The sequence below is a fragment of the Calypte anna genome, chromosome 20 (assembly GCF_003957555.1).
Source record: "Calypte anna isolate BGI_N300 chromosome 20, bCalAnn1_v1.p, whole genome shotgun sequence".
Lineage (NCBI taxonomy): Eukaryota > Metazoa > Chordata > Aves > Apodiformes > Trochilidae > Calypte > Calypte anna.
The window spans coordinates 8,848,540-8,874,211 of NC_044265.1; positions in this window are offsets into that span (position 1 = coordinate 8,848,540).

Sequence of the window (25,672 nt, forward strand, 5' to 3'; positions counted from 1 at the left end):
TCCAGGTGCAGAGAATTATCTGCACCGCCTCAGCATTGCACTAAGCCACTGACACAACATTGATTTCCTCTTATTATTTTACTGGTAGCAAGTATAAAAGTCCACAGCAACACACTGATAACTTAAATATCCATTTCCTCCCCTCACAGTATAGATCAAAGATAGAATTCCTTCCATCAGGGAAGCACCCGAAGGAAATACTGAGCTGTCAGCTGAAGCAGTGCTGTACATAAAACATCTCTGGTTCTATTAGTATTTGTGCCATCTCTGATGAGAGTCTTTAGTCATTTCCACCTGGTTCAGGGCAGACAGGAATATACTGTATTTTCTTTCCTGAATGAACTCTGAAGACACCTATTATTTACATTTTTTATTGTTATTTTAAATAAATAAAACTGGCAATATGACAATCCTATAGGGTTGATTTCGGGTGGGTTTTATAGGCTTAGATTGCTCTTTCAGAAAATAATCCAGCCCTGGAGAAAAGAATCCAGCCTATTCTTCCATAAGGCTCCTGCACCACAAGCCCATTGTGTCTGGCAATAAATGCACTCTTTGATGCACCACTCCCACAGCATCGGGTCAATTAAAGTGGTTTGTGATGCATGGATGTCCATGAGGTAGCAAAACAATCCAAAAAACCTGAAAACTTGAGCTTTTGAGTAGGAAGGACATTTCTTTCTATTGTTATAATTATGCAAATTTCCCAGTTTAATATTAATACTTAAATTAATGCTGAATTAATCAATTCATTAACTAAAACATATGCAATAAGAGTTTGTGTAAATACCACAGAGGACATCTAATACTTTTGAATTAAAATGCTACTGTTCTTTCTATAAACACAGTATGCACTTTGGTTTTGCACCTGGTCAAACAGAACGAGGCAATTTAGCCAGAGGAAGTGATAAGCAATGTAAGCCATTGCTACCCCATGGAAAACTGCAGAATGCCAGTAATTTAATAAAACATGTGCTTGCTAGATCAAATCCTGCTAACTCTCTTTGCTCTGCAGCAAAACCGTGAGATCCAAGCAGAAGGTGTGCTGAGATACTGTGCTCTCCGAATCAGTAAATTGCTGAGTACCTAAAATCAACACCTACTTCAATTATTCTTGGTAGCAGGATGTATCAGTGTTTAAATAGATGTTAAGGTTGTGACTGTAAACAGGTAATGAGAAAATTTTTTAAAAAAAGCCATATTGGAACAGAGAAATAGAAGCAGGTGATTTCTAACTAATCTGAGGCAACTGTTTAAAACTGTGAAACTGAGTTTTAAAATATAAAATGGAAGGAAAATACGAAGAACTGTTCTTGCTGGTGGCAATGCTGAGGCTGGCAGGAGAGGTGATTGCAGCTGGATGGGTGATACACAGGATGTATGTGTGCTGTACATCAGCAGTCTGCCTCACATGGGGAGTAAATGATGCAATCTGTGTGTGGTACTGACAACTGTCAAATGCTGTTTGCCCCACTATTTATGCATATTGGCTACAGTATGAGCACTTCCAAATCCAAATTGCCTCTGTGGTTACTGTGTATTTAAAATGTATATTAAAATGCATATTGGAAATCTTACTACTTCCTTTGCCTTTATTGACTATACTGAGGGAGAGAGGTAGACAGTGTTGGTATGTGGTAGCTAAGAGCTTCCCAGCAGTGGAAGGTCCCAAATTCCTACATTTCTCCCCCACAGTGTTGCCCACCCTCAGCTCCCAGGCTGCAGCCCAGCTCCTGCCTCAGCCACCACTCAGCTCTCCCCCAGAAAAGGGCAAAAGCAATGGGAAGGCTGTGCAGGGAAAGGTGTAGGAACCATGAGAAATACATCTGTGGATGCCTTCATCTTTGCTTGAGCTGCATATGAATATAAAAAATAGACACAATTTCTTCTCTCTTTTGCTTCCCTCCATCAGCCACCTTTCCTGGGGAGGCTGTGGCAATCCCTGAGGTATGGGGTAAGGAGCTATCTGCTGAAGCAGTGAGCACCCACCTGAGAGAGCCTGGCACCCTGACACCCTGCACTCATGGCTCAGGTACCTGCTGAGCTGTTGTCTTACTGACTGCAGAAGTCAGATCTTACTGAGATCAATACTGAGGTGCCCCTCATCTTGGAATCAGATCTGTCTGGCAGCTCTCCCCAAGGGTTTCAAAGCTCAACTAAAGAGATGGTTGTGGTGAAAGCATTTTTAATTTCCTGTTGATGGAAGATTTTCTGTGACTTTCTCCTCTAGTTTTGCCTCTATTGTTAGTATAAATAATAGCAGATATTCCTCCAGGATGGGTGCAAGACACGTTCAGACGTTCAGTGCCTTTGAGTATTTGGATTTCTTGTTTTCAGGTTGTGTGGTTCTAATAGAAAAAAAAAAAAAAGGAAAACTTAAGAAACTTTTAGCAAGAATCATGGAGAATACTCCTGAGTCATGCTCTCTGAACTTTGTAAGAATATCAGTTAACCTCTTTAGTATTTTTGTTGGCACAGTACTCACCATCCACTCTCCACTTGTTTTCCATTAGCAAGGTCGTTATGATACCATCCAGATACTACTGCAAAGTTTTCCAGGGTTTGGAGAACAACATCATCAACATTAATCAGAAGAAAAAAAACAGAATGCTCTGCTAATGCATGCAAACCTTTACTAGTTTAATATATCAGATGCACAACTGATTGCCTGGTTATTCTTCCTGTTACTGTTCCCTTTCCTCCAAGCTCCAACAAAACTTAGCAGATGGTTAAATTTACTGTATCATCTCAGAGCAAGAAAGAAGGTGCTGACTCTTCCATTATGCACAGAGAAAGACATGTGACCCAGAGGACTGCAGCAAGAACAGAGCTGAATAAGAGCCCCATTCATTAACATGATTTTTGTCATTCCCCCAAGCATGATTTTGCTTTTCCTTCCTGAGAATTTGCAAACTTTGGTTTCACTGTAACCCCTTGCTTTCTGTATGGGAAAGGGCTGAGTATGGTGGTCACTTGTTCTCCTGAAACTCCCTTCACTTTTGGTGGTGTCTTGAGATGTCACAATTCATTTCCAACCAACCCATCCTAAGGTTTCCTGGGATATTTTGAGACTGCTGATCACCTCAGTTGCTCTCAGAAAGTGCCTCCTGCTTCTGTTCAACCCTAATGAAAAAAACCTGGTGGCAATAGAGAGGTGTGTTGTAGGGAATGACTTATGGAGATTTGCCAAGTCCAAAACTGTCCTGAGTGTCCTAAGAAATGTACTCAACCTTTATGGCATCTCTTAGCAGTGGCAGACAGATGTGACTAAGAAATTAAACCCAGCTTGGATTAATAGAGTGGTTGTTCTCTTTTTCTGGATGCTTTTGTAAAATGAGTGCTGTCAGAATATTTTGTGAAAACTATAGATATTTTAAAAGAAAATTATCATTATGAAAATGTTTTGAAACAAGAGACTTTGTGGAAGATGATGAAGACAGTAAATGTTTGAGGTATTGGAATACTTTGCTTCATCACAAAAAAGGCCTTTCTTTAATTTTTTTTGTTTTTTTAATTGGTCTCAAGGGCCAAGACTTCAATAAAAGCAACATAGACCATGGCTCTTTTCCTTTGCTGCCAAGGCCTTATTTGTCTTGATCAAGATCACATGAGACACCCACCCACTGGCCCTGGAGCTACATTTAGGGCACACCCTGCTCCTTACCTGAGCTTTTCTTTATTTCTGTTGTGGGTAGCCCTTTGCCCAGCCCTGTCTGCCCCTGGATCTTGCTTCCTGCTGCCTTTCCAGCTTGCCCTTGGACCTGCTGCTCAGTGTGTGCTGTTGCTGCTACACCATCCCTTTGGCTCCCACCTGAACACCCTCTGCAGAGCTGCTCCTGGGAGAACAGCCCTCTTACTGGGTGCTCAAGGTGGGAGATAATTAGTGTTTGGTTTTTTTATGGGGTTCACTGTTTCTGATTGCTGTGCAGCTTGTGGTTTGTTGGGTTTTTTATTTGTTTTAGTTTTTAATGTTTTTTGTAAATTTTTTTTAGTTAATGAAGGAAATTGTGTTCTCTGTTTTTATAAAATGTAGAGATGAATCAAACTTTAGTTCAGATATGTAAGTATTGCTTACAGAGGCTGGATGCTTCAGTGTTATCTGAATTTAACTGCGTGGTCTAACTTTGCACTAGAAGTCTGCAGGAAGGCAGGGGTTTGAACGTAAGAGTTTTCATTCTGAGCTTATTGCCCTGCTATAAATTCTGGAAATTATCATGTGTACCTGGAAGAGGAAGGTGCTACCATACTAAACCTGCTGTTCAGGTGCTCAAGATCAAAATTTGCAGGGCAAGAAGGTCCCTGCAGCACCTAGAGCAACCTCAGCATCTCAGGCACAGCTGGGTCCCAGCAGGGCTGTTTGCCTCTGGGGGCTTTGCAGCAATCAGCAAAGGTTCATGAAGCACTGTGAAATTCCTCACCAATTGGAGACATGCTTGATATGTTATTGCTAAACTCAGAAAGAAACCTGGGGGTGGGTTGGTATTCTTGTGATAGCTTCTTCTTTGGAAATTGAATTGTCCTGCTGGAACTGTTACTCATCTGTTGCTTTCTCTTTCATCCTTGGTATTATTTTTCAAAGCGTGATAATGCATTTCAAGAGCCTTTTTTGATTAAATAATTGATAAATAGAAACTGAGGTTAATATCAGAACAGACAAAACTGGTATTGTGTAAAGATTCATTGGAAAGAGTCTGTGTGCTAAAGTCAACAGGGAAACCTTAATTTACAGCTCTGGAGGATCTCAGCTCCTGTGGTAATGCACAGGAACCTTTATCCAGTGCAGCACTATAGATACCTTGGCAGTGTTATAAAAAAGACTGGAAAAAAATTGTTGTGAAGAAAGCTGTGTAGCCTTTTTACTTTTTGGAGAGTGACTTTAAGCTCTTGCACTTGAAGTGAATTCATGTGGATTTTCCTTTTTGTTCTTGGATTTTACAGATAATGTTCAAGCGTATTTATTCTTAGAGATAGGTGGAGGTTGGTTTGAGGTGGAAGTAATGGTACTCTTTCTATTCCTTCAAAGATGTCTATTACTCTTACTCAAGCCAAAATAAATAAGTTACTTGGTGCCAAAACAAAGTGAATAATTGTATATCACAGGAAGATATCTTGCATCAGGTATACTTTTTCTTCTGGTTTTGCATCTGTAACTGGTATTAGACTCAGCAGTGTGAACTGCACCAAGAAATGGCAGCATCAGAAAGATGGCTGGATTCAGAGCTGATCAACAGAAATTCAGAGTCCTGGGTGTTTTGGGGTGTGTGGGTGGCAGGGGAACAGTTTTGCATGCATGGGTGACGGCTCTGGGTGACCATTCTTGCACCCAGATATCTGCCTTTAGGCAAGAGAGATGGGTTTTCTGGAGTAATGAAAATGCCATTTGCAGAAGAGTGAAAATATCCCTCCTATTATCCTGATAACAAACGTGCCTGGGAAATTAAATCCCTGCTAGGATGCTCAGCATGTTCTAGGTGCAGGTAAGGGCAGCCCCAGCCAGTGCCCAGCCTTGAGGTGGAGGTTGCTGGTAGGGAAGGCAGGGACCAGGGCTGCTTTTACAGGCAGGAAACCTGCCTGCAGGTTTGTTCACCAGTTGCACTGAAAAGACAAACCTTCAGAAGCTGGTCAGGGTTAAATCAGCTGAAATCTGCTCCTCAGTAAGCTTCAAACATAATTATTTGTACCATGGGTAGAAAGATGCCATTACTTACCAGTTGGTTTGAGTCTCTCTGTGTCTCTGCAGATCATATTTCTTCCTTACTTTTTTATCTGATTTCTGCTCTGTCAGTGTGATGATTCCAAAATACCTTGGGGTACATTCCTCAGTCTGGATGTTCATTATCTGTAAATGCCCCAAGCCTGATATATTTATTTTCTATAGACCTCAGTCTGGAAACAAAACAATAAACTCTGCAGCTTGTTGTGGCTGGGAAGCACTTTGCAATTGGACTTATTTATTTCCTTGTCATGAAATTTTGGTTTCATTGCTATCTGCTGCAATTTGAAGGGGGTCTTCTGTGTTTCCTTTTCAACAGTTTTCCTTAAAATCTGAAATTGTATTTTTCCACATGCTGGTCACCTTTCATGTCGCTCACCTTTTTCAGCTCTTTCTCAAACCTAAATAACCCAACAACAAACTGAACAAAACCCAAGGAAAACCAATGATCTTGATAGGTATAAGTTATTATAGTTTTAGGAAAAAAAATCTTGGGCTGCTCCTGATTTCTAACCTTGTTAAAAAGAATATTGAATATGTTAGGACTCATTTGCAGCTGACAGAAATAGCAGTGAGGCAAGGGTCCCCTTGGCTGTTTGAGTTTTCCCTTGGGATTTTTCTTTGCTGTAGGCCTGAATTGTCCATCATCACTACCTGGGTTTATGCAGGGCTGGTTTATGGAGCTATAAACAATCTTTGCAGACAATTGTGATAGTCATCTGCTCATCAGCAAATCTGGGCAGTTTACTGCCTGGGCTCAGAATGAAGCCAGTACCGCAAACACAGGTGCTGTGCAGAATGGCCTGGGCACAGCAGGGTGGGAAGGGTTGGAGGAGCTTGAGGAGATTTTGAGCAGCCTGTGTGGCCAGGTGCCTCAGGATGCTCTTGGTCTTGTCCTGGGGAGCTTGGGTGTGGGGCCAGTAGGAAGGATGGGGAGGATCTGTAGCTGGACAAGTGCTGAGGGATCATCATCTTGGGAATTGTTGCCCGGGGACCGTGGTGACAGTTGAGAGAAATGCGAGAGGTGAATTTAGTAGGAGTTGTTTGAAGGAAGAAGTGCAAGACACAAACTGTGCAATTTGTTGCACCTTATTTGGATCCAGCTCACATATATCTCTTCTGCTCATAGTGCCTGTTAGTTTTAAATGAGAAATGCTAACTTCAAATAAATAGCAACAGTGTGAGAGGCAGTAAATTTTTGGTCCCAAACCTCTATTACATGCACTGCACTTGAGCTTCCTAATTGCCAGATGTGTTTCTCTCTCCAGGAAATTACTTGGGTGTTTTTTTTAGCTACTTTAGGAGAGTCAGAACAGACCATGTCTTGATGAGTGAACCAAAATCCAATTGAGGGCAATGCTTCCCCAGATAAAGGGCACTGACAGCCCTGGAATGTCCTTCATGTATTACTCTTCCAAGGGATAGTTCTGATAGAAATGCTTTTTGGTAATGACTAAGTAGTGATGTGAAGGACAGTGCCTTCAGAAGAGGGGCTGTGGATAGCTACTTTAGCTCTTGAAGTGTTACTTGGAAATGTGTTTTCCTACTAGTGGATTCTCCATGGTCACTGCAGACAGCCAGCACAGGGAAATGCTGCTGGGCTCCTATATGCATTTCAGTTTAAAAGGGTGTATGTGCCTATATCCTTCCTTTGTTGAGATCTCAGCAACATTTTTGCTTCTTCCTTTCACTAGAAGAAAATGAAAATAAATAAATAAATTTTTAAAGTTTTCACTTTACGACATCCTAACCATGTCTGTCACTTCAGAGTGTTTAAGTACACAGTAACAGAATAATTTTAAAGTACTTGAAATGCTGCATTGTTATACATTAAATAGCATAGAAGAGCATAACAACATAGATTCTTTCAAAGCTGAATAGTGAATGTTGCCTGGAATGCTTTTGCCCTTATGAGGCACCTGATTGCCAACATAATGGGTCTCAATGGAACTTTGTAGCTCGTACAGTATCTTTGAAACTGCAGTTAATAATATGGAAGCCATACAATAAAGCAGTTTTACAGGCATAGATGCTTGGATCAATAGTCTTAAAGTGATCAGGTAGAAGACACAATGGGTCCCAATTTAACTACAAAAGAACCAACCTGCAACCTTCAAATGAAGTAAACCTGAAATGTTTTTTCTTTATTTATTGAGACACTTAATTTTCAGATCTTTCTGTACTCCAAGGTCCAAATCAGGTTTGGAAGTGTGGCAATAGTATGAGAAAAATCACACTCTAAGGCTTTTCAGCCAACTTTTAGAGACCTAAGGGATTGTACACAGTGGGAGGGAAACTGCTGTTCCCTAGAGAAGCTGTGGAGGAATGAGGGAGACCTGGCCAAGGGTAGTTGGATAGTACCAAAGAAAATCATTGTCAGAATTCTGAAGAAAGGAGAAGCTCTGAGTTTTAAATTATGTATCTGGAGGCTATGTGGGAAATAAAAACCCCCACAGTTTGAAGGAACTGGTGTCATAGCAAGGAAAATCCAACTCCAGTGAAGTCTGAAGGCTTTATTGGACCCCCATCAATTGAGGGGACAAACAAGTGCTTCATTTGTCACATCTGTGTTTAGGGTTTTTTTATGGTAAATGATATTCCATGGGCAAAAGTATCTTTGCATGTGAATGTTGCTCTGGCAAAGCTGTCGTCAGCTTTCTGAAAATGTACAGTGAAACCCAAAATATACCTGAAGACTGCTTGTTATTTATTAGCATGGTCAGTTTGTTACAGGAGGTCTCTCAGCTTTGTCCTGTTAAGAAAAAGAATACTTGGGAATCATAGCATGGCTTTTGGCTTGAAAATCATATAAAAGAATATAGCTGAATGTTTATTAGAAGTAAAAATATTTAGCACGGCAACTCCATTATGCAATCTGGCTGACAAGTTTGATAATTGCAGCAGTTAACAGGAAAAAGAGTGTAGGTGGGTAAAAACAGAGAAATTGCCTCAGTCATTAGGAGGCCTTTTAGGTAGAAATGGAGCCTGTGGAGTGGACGTATGTTTCTCATTTAAATAAAGCCAGTCTGGCTCTGACATTTCTGAAAGTGAGACTAATGAGCACAAACCAAGCTGTGTTCTCACCCTCAGCAGGGTAGCACCAGCTTGACAGGACCATGTGTAAGTGAGAGAGCAATCTACTTCAGTTACTGTCAGGCTAACAAACACTTCTTACATACAGATCTTTGTCTCTTTTTTTCCAGAACTGTGTTTTGTTGATAATAATGCCTAAAGATGGCTTTTTCAAAATCCTGCATGATTCTATTTGATTGAACTTCTAGAGTACACAAGCAAAACTTCTTACAAATTGTACCTGCACAGAGTGATGCTGGCTGAGTTTTCTGATCTTACTCAGAAATCTGAAAGGGAAGGAGAAAGTACTGGCATGTGATCCTCATGCTGTTTGCAAGAATTTCTTAAATGTTCCTCAGGGTATTTTATTTTATTTCATTACTCTTAAAGAACCTGCTATAAAATAGGATAGTGCCAGGACTTGATGTCTGGTCACGTTCAACACAGCTGGAAGGAGGTGTTACAATAGTATTGGACTTTAATTTGAACAAATTAAGAAAATGACCCTAATGTTAGGATAAAGCTGTGGAAATTACTAATGGAGAGGTAGCCAAAGCTATAAAGATGGCAAAGTGTGACATTAAGCATGAGCAGGAACGGGCATTACAGGAAACTAAGGACCAAGAAATGTTAAAAACCTGAAACTATCTGTGAGCCACAAACCCAATACTTCTGTCTTCTTACCACTCAACATCAATGGTTTCTCCATTATTTTGCTTTAAACACATCTGCTCTCTGTAACTGCTCTACAAGCTGCAGGAATGAACATCAGTTTAGGGACCTCTGACAGGTATTGATCCAAGGCTCCATGGAGCAAATGACAGATGTAAGCTGAAGGGGACTTCCCAGATGTTTATTGGGATGTTATTAAGACTAAATGTTGATGAATTCTGGTGAACTTAACTTGGCTTTAGAGAAATCAAGAAGTGGAGTTGGAAGTGGTTTGGGATAGCATGAGAGACTTGCACTCAAGTAACTCAAGTTACTCTCATTTCCATTGCTATCTCTCTGCTCACCTGAATTAACTTTTGTGTACACCAGCTCAATGAACTATAAATAATGTGCCATTTGTGTAATTACAGAGCAGGTAATGGAAATTTGGACAGCTGTGTACCTGAGTTCTGAAACCTGGTTTCATGCTTCTCAACCAGTTCTAGAGTGAAGCCCCTTAAGTGCCACCTGAGTTGACCTCTAAATGAGTGCAGTAAAGAAAGGACAGATGATTACCATATTTCACCATGAAGCTGAAAATATTTTCCCTTTCTTATTAAATTTCTTTGCTGCAACCCAGAGAAAATGACTTGCTTTGTGATTCAATTAGGCCCATAAAGATAGTCATGCTATGTAGCCATTTCATTAAGTTTTTGGTTTTTAACTTAATTAAAATAGAAGTTAATATTACCGAGCTAATGCTTCATACATGAGAGAGACCAAATCAGAGAAGGAGCTCTATATCTTATCTTAGTCCTGGAAAGCAGCCAGGGGGAGATCTTTGCAGTTTAGCATTGTGGCAGGGTTTATTTTACTTTGGCCAGAATACCTGACTCAAAAACAAAGACTATAAGAATTCAGCTTACTAGCCCAATATCTCTTCACTTCTGTCCTACCCTGATGAAGATTCATTTATTCTAGGAAATAAAAAATGCTTCAGGTTGTGCCCATTGCCTGTCATTGGGCACCACTCAGGAGTGTCTGGTGCTCTCCTCCTTATACGCTTCCTTTAGGTATTTATGTATAGGATCCCCCTAAGTCTTCTCTCCAGGCTAAGGAGCCCCAACTCCATCAAACTTTCCTCATATGAGGTGCTCCATTCCCTTCATCATCTGTGTACCCTTCACTGAACTTACTCTTCCTTGCTGCAACTGCAACATGAACCATATTGGTACCACAGCAGGGAGTTGCTGCTGATGGATCAGATTTTTTTAGCATTGCAGTGAAAGAATAAGACACGAGTGGTTTCTGGAAGTAGAACCAGAGCCTGCTGTTAGGGTCAGCTCATAACTAGAAGGAAAGATCTCCTAGAGAGATTGGGGGCTATTGTTGTGTGATTGGAGACTGTCTATCTCCAGTGGTGTTACTGATATAACATTTATCTGCCTGTATTTTTTTTTTTTTTTTTTACTTAAAAAAGAAGTTATTTTGGGTCTTTAGGACTGAATTCATGTAAGGTGAGTTGGTGCTATAGCAACCATTCATCTGACCAAATGACCTACCGGGAATATTCAGGATATGACTTTTGTAACTCATTTTCCTGTTGCAGTTTAGCTCAATCTCCTGCAGATTTCAGTTTCACAGGAAACTCCTGTTTGCCTTTAGGCAGCTGTCATACTCATTGTTCAGATCTCCCCAGTTTTGTTTGAAATCTCTCTGTATGTTATTAAGAAGCATCTTAATAGCTGACTGGTAAAAAAATCTGGTCTTTACAAAAAAAAAACCCCAAAAACCCAAATAAAAAATAATAAAAAAACACACCAAAAACCAACAACAAAAAACCCAAAACCACAACTTGGGCAGTTAGTCATCAAAATACAACATTCTTCTTCCATCCATAGCAGTTCCTTTACCAGGAATCAAATAATACGAGGTCACATTTGATAAAATATGTTAAAACACTGAGGATATGAATGTATATGAAACAGTAGGCCAAAAGGATAGGTGTTGTTTTCATTTCTCTCTCCCAAAGCTCCTGGCTCTTTCAATGCTTACAGAAAAATTTTTCTAATAGTATTTGAGTGTTGGGATTGATTCTGGATAAGGATTTTTTATGTACAGTACCCTATAAAACACAGCTGAGGAAAACATGAGGACCAAGCTGTTTCTAATGCCATGAATGGCATTCAAGCTTCCATTTTTGGCATGATATAATAACGATCAGCTTTGTGACAACCAGAAATTTTGGATGGCTGCAAATCTGCATCAGAAAAACTTATTTCTTTGCCAGAAGTTGCTCTCTGATGAAACTCAAGTCTTGTATTGTTGCTATCCTGGCCTCTCTGCTGTTGAAACTTGCTTAATGAGGTGGCCTATTGTACAGGTTTTGCTATGCAGGCATAATGTTTCTTTTTAATCATTTTCCTTCTGTTTTCTAAGAAGTTGGCAGACCAAAATCAGAGGTGTCCATCTAATTGAAAATCAGTATAATGGCTTTCTGAACACAGACTTCTTGTACTTAATAACCAGAAGCACATACATGTACTTATGTGCTTATGTATGCTTTCAGTCTTAACTTATGCTAATTATGGCACTGGGCCATTGTAATGCACTTGAGAGGTGCACAAGTTCTGACTGCTTTGAAGAAGGATTAATAATGAAGCCCTGAAATGAATAAAATATCTTGTCTTCTATCATGTCTGATAGCATGTCAGGGATTGTTTCTGCTTTGAAAATGGTCATCATTCTTTAATGGTGACTTGTTAACATTTAGATTATTGTTTTAGGTTGCTGTGTGCCACCATGCCTTGCTGCTACAAAGGCAGTGGAGAATTAAGGGCACAGTCAAGCTGCTCTGTTTTAAAATACTAACTGAATGTCATTTAAAATAGTAATTGAAAGTAATTTTAAAACTTCAGGGTAAAAGGCAAATCTGCCTCTCCCATATTTTTTGGTATTGCAAGTCTATGATATGCAAAAGTAATGCAGAAATAGCTTTCCATGCTCATCATCATCATCAACACAAGGGTCAAGGCTGAAGCTAAGTGACCAGCTGTAAGTCCAAGGAAGTTTTCTCTCTCTACAGAGACATTTTCTTCTATAGTCTATTTAAGAACCTGAATGAAAATGCTGAATAGACTTCACAACACTTCTTGGTTCTAGGAGCCTTAAATAAATCTCTGAAGTGCAGTGACTTTACATCAGTTGTGTTTTAATCTACTGAATAGGTGGCATGAAAATAATCTATCTTTATATGTGGTTTAGAAACAAATATTAAAAATGGATATAAATTTTAGTGTAAAGAAATGTTGCAGCCAGGATATTTCACTGCATTAGAAATAAGGCAGTGATTTACTTTTGAAATACTTTGATTCACTAAATGTGAATCAAAAATGTGCCATGTTAGCCTGCCATAGCAGTCCATGTTCTAGAACTAAGGTATTACTGAGCAAAATTCATGATTCTCTTTGGGCAAGCTATGGAAGCCAGCAAAACATTCTTTCAGTATTACTGGAGATACCAGTTAGATACCAGTTTCATGATACACAGCAGAATAACTGATAGGCAATGACAGCTCATAAAAGAGAAGACCAGCAGCAAAACAGAACAAAACCCCAGTCCAACCAATCAAAAAAAAAAAAAAACTTCTAGTTTTAGATTCTTGAATCTGGAAGGGTGCAAAATAAAGTATTTTTTAAAAATAGGAATTAATAAAAGATCAATTTGAAAATTGTAACCTATTATCTAGGGAAATAGAGGCCAGAACTTGATCAGAGCATTCTTTTTAACTGTTAATAATAATAAAAAACCAAGAAAAACTGTAGCTTAATCCTTGCATCCCAATTCATGAAGCCTTAAAAATAAGCTGACATCCCCTGTTGTCCCTTTTCTAAAGTATTTTCCAGATGTTTTGGTTTTTTTCCCTGCATGAATACTTGGACAGTTTACAAAAACAAAGTAGAAAATCCATGTTTTAACAAACTTCTGGCCATCTAAAGGTCTATGGGCTGATAATGCTCACCAGGAGCTATTGATACATTTGATATTAATAATGATGCAAGTTGTATAAATGTCTATGTAAGTGTAGCACCTAGGTAGGAATGTAGAGATCACATTTGTTCTGTTTGGTGCCCATCGCATATGTTCAAGATGCCCTTGTCCAGAGAGCCAGATCACCAAGCAGGCTGAAGCAGCCAAGTTCTGAGTTTCTAAGGGCAAATACTTTCTAACTAGGATGGTTTGGTTCTGGGATTGCAAAGTATTTGATAACTATTAATAAGGAAATTAAATGAGTGCTGTATTATGCATTTCTGGGTTCAGTGTTTGAAGGCAATGTGTCAGAAGAATCCATGTGTCTGCATTAATAAACAGGCTGTGGAAGTAAGGATCAAGGAAAAACATTCAACTGGCTTTGCTATAGGCAAAATATATTGCATAGCTATTATTCTACTTGCCTCTGCATGACCTCAATAGTTATTTATCTTTTCTCACAGTTGAAATGCTACTTTCTCCATTAACTTCTATCACTTCAGCTGTCACTTTTGAATTTATTTATTCCCAGAAAAAAATATTTTTATTTTTTTTTCCTTTCCTCTGAAGCGGGAATGCAAGGGTGAGCCATACAATCAAGAGATGTTGATCTTCATAGAATTTCTATACTTATGACATGAATAGGAATTATACACCCTTAAACTGTATTAGTTACACTCCTTAGCCAGATACTCAGCAGAGAGACAGGCTATTTTAGCAGCCTAATCTGAAGCCAGAGGAAAAGCTTGCACTAATTTCAATGTGCTTTGAATCAGGCCAGAAGTCTGAAGTAATGATATCTTTAAGACTGCAGCAATGAAAGAGTAAAGTAAGACCCTTTATTTTCAAGCTCTTCCACTCTGAAGGTACTTTGGAGTGGCACTACTTCGGGCAAGCAAACTAACAATTTGTTCAACCATTTGGAAAACAGATTAAAATAAAACATCTGATTAATTTCTATTTTATCACTCAATACCATCATTACTGAAGACAGGACTGTTCCTTGACATCACAAGGCCACTGCATTATTTCTCATTTATTCCTCTGTATCTGTATACCTAACTCTAAGGACATTGCTATTCTTGCACTAAAAAAAAAAAAAAAAAAGGCACTCAAATGTGTTTGACTAAGAAATCCTAGCAAAATGTAAATTATTCCAGAGGGTCCATCTACATAAGTACACATTAATCTACTTCTTAAATATGTAGTAGAGTCTTTTCCCTGAGGACACTATGGAGCTGTGAAAATATGTAACAGTAATTAATTACTAGCTGAGAATAGATTAATATTGCATGCTAAGAATAATAAAACAAAATGTATGTAACTAAGTGATGTCTGTAGGGTAATGCAAATGGCAAGAAATATCAGACAGTGTCAGTGTTCTGTTTAATATCCCATCAAAAAGAAAGTGCAGTTTTTTATTTGAATGACATTTTCTGTATAACACAGCTATTTATTTTCAAAGCTCATACTTTAGACAAACGAAAACATTTTATTTCCTATTGCCCAAGAGAACTGGCTGTATTGTGGCTGCAAAAAAGCCATTTTTTCTTTTAGGAATTGCTGTTGGACATATAACTGAAGCCTGTGCCTTGGTATTAAATATCATTGCCCTGTCTGTGTTTGTGTGTAAACTGAAGATCAGAATGTGTTCCTAAAATATCTGTACTTTGCCTTTTATCATTTAAAGGTTTTGCTCACCTCACTGCACCTCCTCTGTTCTCTCTGCTGCTTGTTGTTCTAAAGTTGATGCTGCAAAGATTTCTGAGGAACAGAAGCAGTACCTTTGCTTTAACTCGACTGTAAAACCCCATTAACAATTTCAGATATGAATTATGTGTAATGTATTAGGCTGAAGTCCTGGGAGATGGGAAGCTGGGTGCTGTGGAGGAGTCACTGCCTCTCTTGCCACCCTTTTATCCTCTAGCAATGGAAAAGTTTGCTAATCCATATTTTCAATGAGAATGTTACCAAACGGCTCAAGCTCTATGTATGTAGCTTTTACCACTTTGTTTTCAAGTTGTCTGGGTTATGGAATCCAGTTTCTTGCAGTTGGAGGCAAGCACATAAAGAAACATTTAGTGCAGAGTATCCCAGGGTTTTCTGGCTCCACATCCCCCTTCTCTACACAGTGCAAAGCTTTGCCTTGGCAAACAGAACACGTTGCTTTGATCTATAGAAGGAATCTATGATGTGCTTCAAGAAGAGAGCAAGAGGTGTTGATATCAAGGAGCCCACAAGTACCTCAGATTTCTAGCAAAGCCAGGACACTTGGATGAGGTGTCCCATGTATAGCAACTGAACAAGAGTGCTCAAAGATGTCCCTGTGCCTCTGCAGCCAGGGACACAGCTTGCTGCTCTTCCTCTCCTAGGACAGAACCAAGATAGCAGTGCTTGGCTTGCCAGAAAAGTGCCAGGATTATCTGTGTTTCTTTCAGGACTGAAAAGGAACAGAAAGAAGGAACTGACAGGTTCCTTTTGCCTGCAGGAGGAGGTGGAAGCTGGCCTTGGTTTGCCTAAGGCCACCCTGACTCCTGAACTTGGTCTGACCATGGGTTGTGTTTCAATTTGCCACCCATAAAATTCTTCAAAAGACACGCAAGTCCCTGCTCCCTAAATCTTTCTGCCATTTTCACAACTTGAAAATAGTCTTTCACTAGGTAAAAGCACAGGTTTTTTTTATTTTTTCATTTTTTCCTTTGGAAACCAGTTCGGGATTGTAGAACAAATTACTTCCACACAATTGAAAATCTGCTGCAGGCTTCTCTGCTTTCTCTTCCAAGTATAAAATTCACTTTTCTAATAAGGGTGAAAAAAAGAAAATTTAAAAACCGGGCAAGTGATGTTTCTACCTGAGTGATAAAATGGGATGAGGATTGGAAAAATCTAGTTTAGATCATACTGACAGGTTCAACAAAAGAAATGAGCAGTGTAGCACAGCACTTCAGAAGCTGGTATCTTTTAGAGTTACTGGATTTGTTGTGTGGATAAAAAAACCAGACTTCATATTCCACTAGGGTAAATCTAAAATATGTTAATTGAGCTAATTAAAAAAAAATAAAATTAAGAGGAGTAAAATAACATTCTGCCAAAATATTTGAAATTAAGATATTTATAGTCCTTACTGTAGCGGGGGAATTTAGCATGAGTTTTAAAATATCCTGCTTTCTTCTTTTCATGAACAGCTATGGCTCTTTACCAAATGAAATCTTTTGAAAATCTTCTCCTTTCCAGAGAAATTGAAACCTGCTTGGCTTTCCCCCCTTCTCTAGATGCAAAGTATCAGAAAACAGCAAGTATAGCATCAGACTGTAGCTGCTAGGAAGATTTCACTTCATCCTATGATGCATTTCTCAGGAAGGTCATTTGGAGAAGAAAGATCCCATGGCACATTTTCCCCCTTGCTTTATGAACTGTCTGCACTTTTTTAGCATATGGCCCTGTGTTTGCTTTTGCTTATGGTACAGAAGCGAAGGGAAGATAAAGCAGGAGGAGAATACCTGGTAAGTCAGCTGTGTTTTGCAAATGTTCCCAAGAGTAGGTATTTTCTTTTTGAGTGCTTTCTTTCCTGTTCTAAGCATTAACAGCTTGGGAAATAGCTTACTCTGTTTGCTGTGTGTCTATAAGCTGTTGGAAGAGAGGAATTAATATTAGTATGATTATATAGGGTCCTATTTGTGTTCCTAAGTTACCCATCTATTATTAGGACAGGTTCTAGTATGCACTAAACACACATTTGCATGATTGAATGTGTTATTGTGCTTCCAAATGCCTTTGTGTCTGCACTTATTCACAACCACATGATCCAGTGGCTGGAGCAGGAGGCTTTGAGTCTGCAAACAATAATTCTTGTACCAGCTCTTTGTCATATGACATTGGGAAATCATTTGGGAGGGTAGAGGTAACAATACTTCTGCAACTATCTACTGATAAACAAAGCCAAGTACTACCTGTTTTAGCTTTACTGTGCAGAATAAATATTCTAAACACTTGTGCATATAGAATACTTACCTCTGCCTTCTGGTTTGTACCTCCAGGCCTTAGTACTAAAGCAGAAACTCATTGCACACTTTTCACATTGCGTGGCTTGCAGCATTTTTGAAACAAAAATGCTCCGTGGCAGAAGTGCATCAGAGGAGTAATGGTTGGTGCTGCTCATGCCCAACCTGATCAAAAGGAAGTTGTACTTTCTAACTTTTTTTTTTTTTAGAGAAGTGTGGTAGTTGTGTTTTGCAAAATTTTCCTGGTAGCCAGTGAAAGGTTATTGCAATAATTCACCCAACATAATATGCTGACTGACAATATGTGTTCCTTTGCTAATTTTTCTTTGAGAAATAGAGAGGGATTAATGTGATACAGTAAATTTGGTATTTCTCCTCATAGAAAAACTAGAAGACAAATCTAAGAAGCAGTGAGGGAAATACAGATGTATTATAAGTATAGACAGGATACTACAACATTATTGATGCTTTGGTCAAGTTAAGAGACTTGTTTAATGCAATTATTTCACCATCATTTTAATGGTTGGTATTGGCCACTATGAGATGAAACTGGAGCCAACTGAGCTATCGTGATGGCCTCATTCTCTTCCCTTGTAAAGCTTCATGTACAATGAAGTAAAAAAAAAAAAGTATTTTTTTTCTTCTTAACTTTGTAATTTCCTGCTCCTTCTTCAGCCTTTGTAATAACATATCACAATGTCAAGACTTGATTAATTCAATGAATTATAGCAGAACTGGAGCTGTCAAGAGATTGCCAGTGTGTTTTGATTGATATTCAATTACTTTTCGTGTAAACACCAATGATTTTAATGTCCTTATTTTCTGAAGTTATTTATGAACCAAATTTCCTGGAGCCGATCAGTGGAACAGCCAAAGTCACAACTGATGGGTCAGTCACACACATGGCACCGTGGTGATTAGAATCAAAGGTGGTAAAATACTTTCACTTGCCAAAAGTACACAGAATAAAAAAATTCCCACTGTATAGTGTCTTGAAAGCAGCCACATCAGAGCCTCATGTTGGCTATTTCACAGGATGAAAATGCAGACCAATGGCAGTATCTTAATTTTTTCATCTAACTATAAGGTATTTTTACACCTATTTGATCCTATCAGCTGATCTATATGTAGCCTGTGGGTTTCTTATGCAAAACAGAGCAGATCTGAGCCCTTGAGCTGACTGCGGACTCCTCATTCTCATTATTGAGCACTTCTCTAAGTAGTTCCAACATCAGCAATGATTCCACGATGACCCTTCAAGGACTGAATGCTTTATATACCCGTAGTGACCAATACAGTCCAAGCAATTTTTTCTTTCCTTGAAAACCCTACCCGAAGGAGAGCCTCACAAATGTCAATTTAGCACTTGAGAATATTGTTGAATATGGTTAAATATGGTAACACACTTTCCAGGATGTCTTCAAAATGTCAATTATTAATAAAAAATAAATTAGTTGTTTGACCTGGCACACAGAGTAAGCAGAGGGATCAGAAAGGCACAGGCAATATACAGTTTGACATGGAAATGTAAGTACAGGGTGTTCTGCACTTGTTTAACTTAACCTAACTTAACAAGCTGTGTGTAAAGCTTTAATGAGAGTGAGATGGAAGCTCTGCTCTGAACCAGTAGCAGAGGTTGCCTGGTTGTGAACTAACAGATCTGTCTGCAACAGGGCTGAACTGAGTAAGAAATCTCCAGAAGGTTGGAAAGTCACAGGATGATTTTTGAAAGTGTTTGGCAAAGGTGAATCCTCCACCATCCTGGGCAATTCTTAACATCTTGCTGGACTCTTCCGTTTACTTAACTACCATGCTGCTGTTCCTGGCATAAAGAGTGTTGAAGACTTTGCTCTAGAAATAGATTATTTTACCATTTTTTTCTTTATAAACTTCTGGGATTCAACCACCAGTGCCTTATGTAAATTTGTTGAATACTCTGGAATTCTTAAGTGTCATCATAAGCCTTGGAGGACAGATTTTGGACCAGATTTGAAAAAAAAGAAAAAGAAAAGTTGTTCAGTTTAGTTTTAAGGTATCTTATAACTTTTTTGTTAAAGCTTTTTTTCCCCCAAAATAGGATGCTGTGATAAATATATACCGGGTAGGTACCACAGGCAGATGCTTTCTGAAGAAAGCAGATATTTCTGGGTATTGTCTGCCCAGTCAGATTTTCATTCTATTACCATATTTTATGAATTAAAAATATGTATAGAAATGTAGAGTTTAATGGAAATTTAACAACATATGCAATGAAATGCAAATGCTTTAAGTGCAGCATTGCATTCTTAATTTTCCACTGAAGTAATTTAGAAGCCATTAGTTTAAGTGAAAATCTAAGATAAAGCACATCCATGTGGTTGCAATGGATTCTCTGAAGACTGCACTTGTAATTGTCTGAGAAAGAGAAATTCCTAATGGCATTTCATTACATTTTGTTACAGCTGCTGTAAGTGTAGATGTCTGTAGATACCTGCCTGCCAGCTGGGTTTAGGTTATACAAAGGTTATATATTCATGTAGGACCTCTCTCCCCTGTGACTTGATTTGCTAATATTCTCTCACAAATGTTCAAGTGCAGGTGACTGTTTCAGCCAGATTCTGATTTGCAATCATTTTGAAGCTAGAAGAAAGTGAAAACTTTCTGGTTGTGTTGAAAACAAGGGCAAATATTTGAGAAGGGCAGGATCTGCCAGTTGGCTACATGGGGATGCAGAGCTGGAGATGTATACATGGTAGGAGCTGCCATAAGCTAACAAATTAGTGTGGCTCTAGATGGGCTTTTGTGTAATCCTACAGCACTGGGAGAGGAGCTCAGTGCTGCAGATGTGAGAGAAATCTGCTTGTGAAAAGAAATTACCTGGAATGAACTCGCTCTCAATTGGGAAACTGCTCCATCTGCAGCTCTACTCAAGGGAAGAGGGATCTGAGGAAGACAGCACCAATACATTGGGTCCCACTGCCAAATCTCACCAGTAGCTTAAGTTTGTATTTCCCCAATGGTTAGGTATATTTAGGTTATATGTTTACCTGTTCCTACACTTTCTGTTTACAGAAGGGAATGTGGAGACTTTCTGAAGAACTTTTTTGAAGCAGTCCATGGTTCCCCTTGTGTTAAGCAGCTCATTAGTGAGATGCTGTATCCTCACAGAAAATATAAGAGCAAAATGTTGATCTATCAGAAAACTTCCCCCCAAAATGCCAAGTGCCTCCCTGAAAAGTCAGTGCTAGGACTGTGCAACATGCTCAGGATTTCCTGGCTGGGGAGGAAATCTGCTTCTGCTGAGCAACCCCCCAAAAAACTGTTAGATTCAGAGTTGAAACTTGGAAAAAAACCTTGAAGATTCAGAAGCCACACTGTCTGAAGAGAGAGCAGGTGTCAGTTCTGAAAGAATAATTTCTGTTCATTTAGTTTTGTTGTCACCTCCCTTGACATCCTTTCCTGGATTCTGCATCTGAAGGTGTTTCACAATCAAATTAAGAAGAAACATTTAATTTAGAAACATCTTAATATGTGAGCTTTAGAAAGTAGATTTTGATTATTTACAGATTTTTAAAAAAGACTTCTTTTGACAGTGAGGGGTTATCAGCTCAATTAAAAGTTACACCAGCTTTCCCAGAGAAGTTATTTGCTCTAAACAGAAAATTTTTGTGCTAAATTTGAGAAGAATCAGCTTCAACTAATTTGGATGCAACCCCAGGAGGGAGGCCCAAGTTAGCTGAAGGATATGATTCTAGTAATTCTAACTTGAAGAGAACTATGTGCCCCAAATTTACCTTTCTTAACTCTCTTTCATTAGAGCTGCAGATGAAGGTCTGATCTAAACTCATTAATTAAATGGGAAAACTCCTACTGACTTCAATAAGCATTGAATCAGACCCTAAAGGCTGAGAATTAAAATCAGTTAATAGTTTTTCCTGTGGCTTTCATTATGCAAATATCCAAACACCTCAAATACCTTCAAGGACTTCTGAGGGGTTGAAAGTGCCTACCCAATCCAAAACCCATCCAAATTTCATGTGTAAAAGTTTATCTGTTTGATTTGTTCCACAGGCCACTGGCTGAACTGGAGTTGAACTGATTTACTCCAGTGACTGCAATCTGTCTGGGGTTCAAAGTTCTTCAACCATTGTTTTCAAGTAATGTTAGATTTCGTCCCTTTCATTTGATTTCCTATTATTCTGCTGTATAAAAACCTTGTTGAAAATAACAATATGACACAAGTTATCTCATCAGGCTATTGTATGGTAATTATTTGGTTCTATATTTGCAGAACTTCAAATATTTTGCCTTGGTGAGCTACCCTTCCATATGCAGTGGCTGCATCTCAACAGTATATGGAAAACTTTACACATTGTTCTCTGATCCTTCTGGTGTTTCCATGTGTGTTTATGGGTGATTTATTATTTTTAAAGACAAAAAAGTAACATATGCTCTGATCACTTAATAAACCCCCTTTGAAATAGTGATTTAAATATAGTCTTGACAGGTCATGTACTCACCTGATAGAAACTGATGGAGTGATAGCAAACTCTGTGCAGCTTTGCTTATTTATACCTGTCTTAACCTTGAGTTAGAAAACTGAGTTTAATTTTGTCTGAAGTAAAATTCTTATGAAATGTCTATCACTGAGGAAAACCATATTGAACCACAATCTGCACAGCTTAAATCTGCTACTTTACACAGCCTTGTACACAGGATTTCTGTTTCTACAGGAATCCTAAATCCCCCCCAGGTCAGTTGGACTCTTTTTTTATATCCAGGCCTTTGTAGCAATTCTGGATGAAGCTGCAGATCCCAGGGATGAATGCAGTAACTGATTTACTTTAATGTACATTTTTTTATTCTGTTAGAATAAAAATAAAAATTAATAGCAAGTTTTCCCAGGTTCTTTAGCATCTTGATTTTAATGCTGCATGATTCTATTTAGCTAAAATAAGCAGGTTACTGTCTGAACTGTATGATGTCCATGGAAATAGAAGAAGGTATACTTCAGTTTCTAATGGATTGTTGCTGATAAAGGTAACCTGAACAACTTTGGGGCAAGAAAAAATATTTTCTGTTTTGGAGATGTAATGCACTGAAACCTGCTTGAAGAGCTGTTTGAATGCCAGAGTCTTTTTGGCTTCCAAATAGTTTGAACTCTAGAAGAAATTCTTTCTTTTGACCAACCACAACGTCCTCCTGTCTGAGGGTTGGAAAAAAGTCCTAGGCTCCCCTTGCTTTTGGAAATATCTGCTGGAAAATCATTCCTGATATTGTACTTGTACTTTAATGTCTCAAGTAGCAAAAAACCTGACCTTACGTAAGTGCTTGCTTTTAGAGAAAGCTCTTATACTGCAGAGATAATAAGCATGACTATTTATTTTAAGTAACCTTTTATTTCCATTCCCTCCACCCACATGTATTTACTGTCATGCCTTAGCAGGTTGTATCATCTTTAGGTTACAAAGCTCCTGGGAACACAAACCTTTTTTTTCTCCTTGTGTGCAAAGCTTTGTGCATTCAGATGACACTATAAAATAGCAAAGAGAAACAGAGCTGAGAGAGCTGACTTGGAGACTTGATAGTAGTACAGTGAATTAATTGAGGGAAAAATTAAGCAATGCAAAAATAGCTCCTTGTGTGTTCTTGCACTTTAAACACCCCATTTTCTCAAGGCTTTTTCCCCAATAATTTATTAACTATTAGAGAAAAACCTGCTGCATTTGAGTGACATGAAGTGTTTAAAAGTAACCCAAGAAATTCAGCTTGAATGTATAAAGCTAATCTGGCACAATCTATTGACATATTTTCTAAAATATTTTGTGCCTGTTATTTTTGTTGAGAACCTGAACTGAGACACTTGAGAAGGATGCTTCTGAAGATCACAAGGATTAGAATTCCCAGCTTCTGATAAGTAGTTCAATAACACTATTCCTATTTACTGTTGCAAATATATATATATATACACACATATATATAAATCTCAATTTCTTATTTCCTTTTCTCCCCTTTTCCTGCATTTTTTCTTTTCTGTCATCTTTAGTCTGAAGATGGGAGGTGGATGAAAAGCATAGGAAGTGTAAATTTAGACACTTGCTGATCACACTGTACCTGTAGAAGTGGGAAAAGTGTGTGAGAGACCTTTAGTGTTAGAGGAATCATTTCTCTGTCAACCCAAATATCTGGATTTAATTACAACTGCCTGCTTTTTGTTAAGATAAACTGATGACTTTCTAATATGAAATTCATCTTGTTGATAAACCATCTCAAGAGTTTGGTTTTTTTTTTTTTTTTTTTTTGCTTAATTTTACTGCCCTCAAACTTATTTTTATAGACAGTAGGGACTATAAAATATTTAATGCATGAGTGAGAGATCTGTGTGTTTATAGAATATTTATTAGGTGATATTAAACATATTTTTTCTTAGTGTCTGTCTCCAACCACCCCAAAAAAAATATTTTGTGTTTAGGGGAAGAAGAGTTGAGAATCTTCCTTTTGTATGCCTTTGGGACACATTGGTGCTCAGCAAGAAAAGATCCAAGACTATGAGAGGTGAATGCACGATGTGAAATCCTGGACTCAGGGGCTCTCCATGCCAGCAGCAACCTGAAGGCTCCCATGAGTTTTTACTTTTTTCATTTTTTGGTTTGTTTTTTTTTTTTATTCCTGTGATATATTCATGGTAGAGTTTATTGTATGCTTTTTGGGTATTAGAAATCTTTTCCTTTTCTATAAAAATGGAAATAGAGATCTTTTTAATTCAGCTGGGCTATTTAGTTCCAAGGCCAGTTGCTTCTTCCACTTACTGTATCTGATTTAAATGTTAGGCTGTTTTTATTTGTTTTAATGTTTAATTATAAGTATTAAATGTTAAGACTCCTATTAACTTTATTTAGGCAAGAACTGAGCCATATCATTTATTAGATAGCTTAAGTTTTGTGGGCTTTTTTGTATATATTGCAAAAAATGTGATTTTAAAATAAGAGCATGATTTTTTTCCTTTTACATGAATTTTTCCTGTTACACATTTTCAATGTTATTGAAGTTCCTGCTAGTGGCCTTTCTTGAGAAGAAGCAGCATAAAAGACAATAAAGAGAGATGACAGATATATTGACAATGGGACTTGAACAACTTGAGTAAGATTTCTTATTACAGATTTTTTCTAATAAACCATTAATTTTGGAGAACTGATGTCTGATTTAACCAAAACTAGAATGATTTTCTTGAAGCATACCATGAATTTTAGATCAATCATTTTTCAACTAATATTGAAATCTGATGCTGAGGAATGGGATTATGTGTAATCTTACGATAAAATATTTTAATCAATACAAAGTGGTCTGAAAGTACCTGGTCCCTTCTGTGAAAATAATGGTTTTATGCTGATACTTGAGCCTCAAGAAGTGTTTCACGTTCTTAAAAGAATTTTGTTGGAGATATTTCCTAGATGTAATATAGCAGGAGAGTGAAATGAAAGAAAACAAAACTCAAAGAACTGGAAACTCATTTGTGAATTCCATGTAGTGATTATGCAGTTGGACCAGATGTTTGTTGTGGATCCCTTCCAGTAAAACTGTTTTGTTCTATTGCTTTATAATTTCAGATTTAACAGCTTCTGATTCCTCTTTTTAATCTTAAATTCTTTATACTCATGTGGGATAGAAAAAGTAGTTTCTTGTAGTGAAATGAGGCAACCAGATGCCACTAATTCCCAGGGAGTGGCATGAGCTTGTGTTAAGCCCACCTGTGCCTAATTAGGGTTTTATTGGCCCCCTAATCTTGCTCATGCGCAGTGGGGGCCCACCCTAATCAGGCACAGGTGGGTTTAACACAAGCTCATGCCACTCCCTGGGAATTAGTGGCACCTGGTTGCCTCATTCCACTACAGTTTCTTTTCCATTGCCTGAAAATATTCTAAAGCCCCATGTCCATCTCTCCTTACTCAATGTTTTGTTTATATTTTAGTAAAGACATTTTAAAAAAGAGGAAGAGGATTCTGATTGGAATAATTTGCAAAGTTAAGGCATGAATCTTTATTTTCCTTAGTACTGTTTTTTTTTTTTTTAATTGGCTTGAAGGTAAAGGAAGAAAGAACCTTATCTGGGCTGTAATCCTGGGAATAATTTTGGTCCTGCTAAATAGAAATGGTCAGATGTAATATTAGGATGAGAGATGAGTGTGAGGAATACAGCTCCCAGAGGTGTATTTTTTATATAGTTTTTA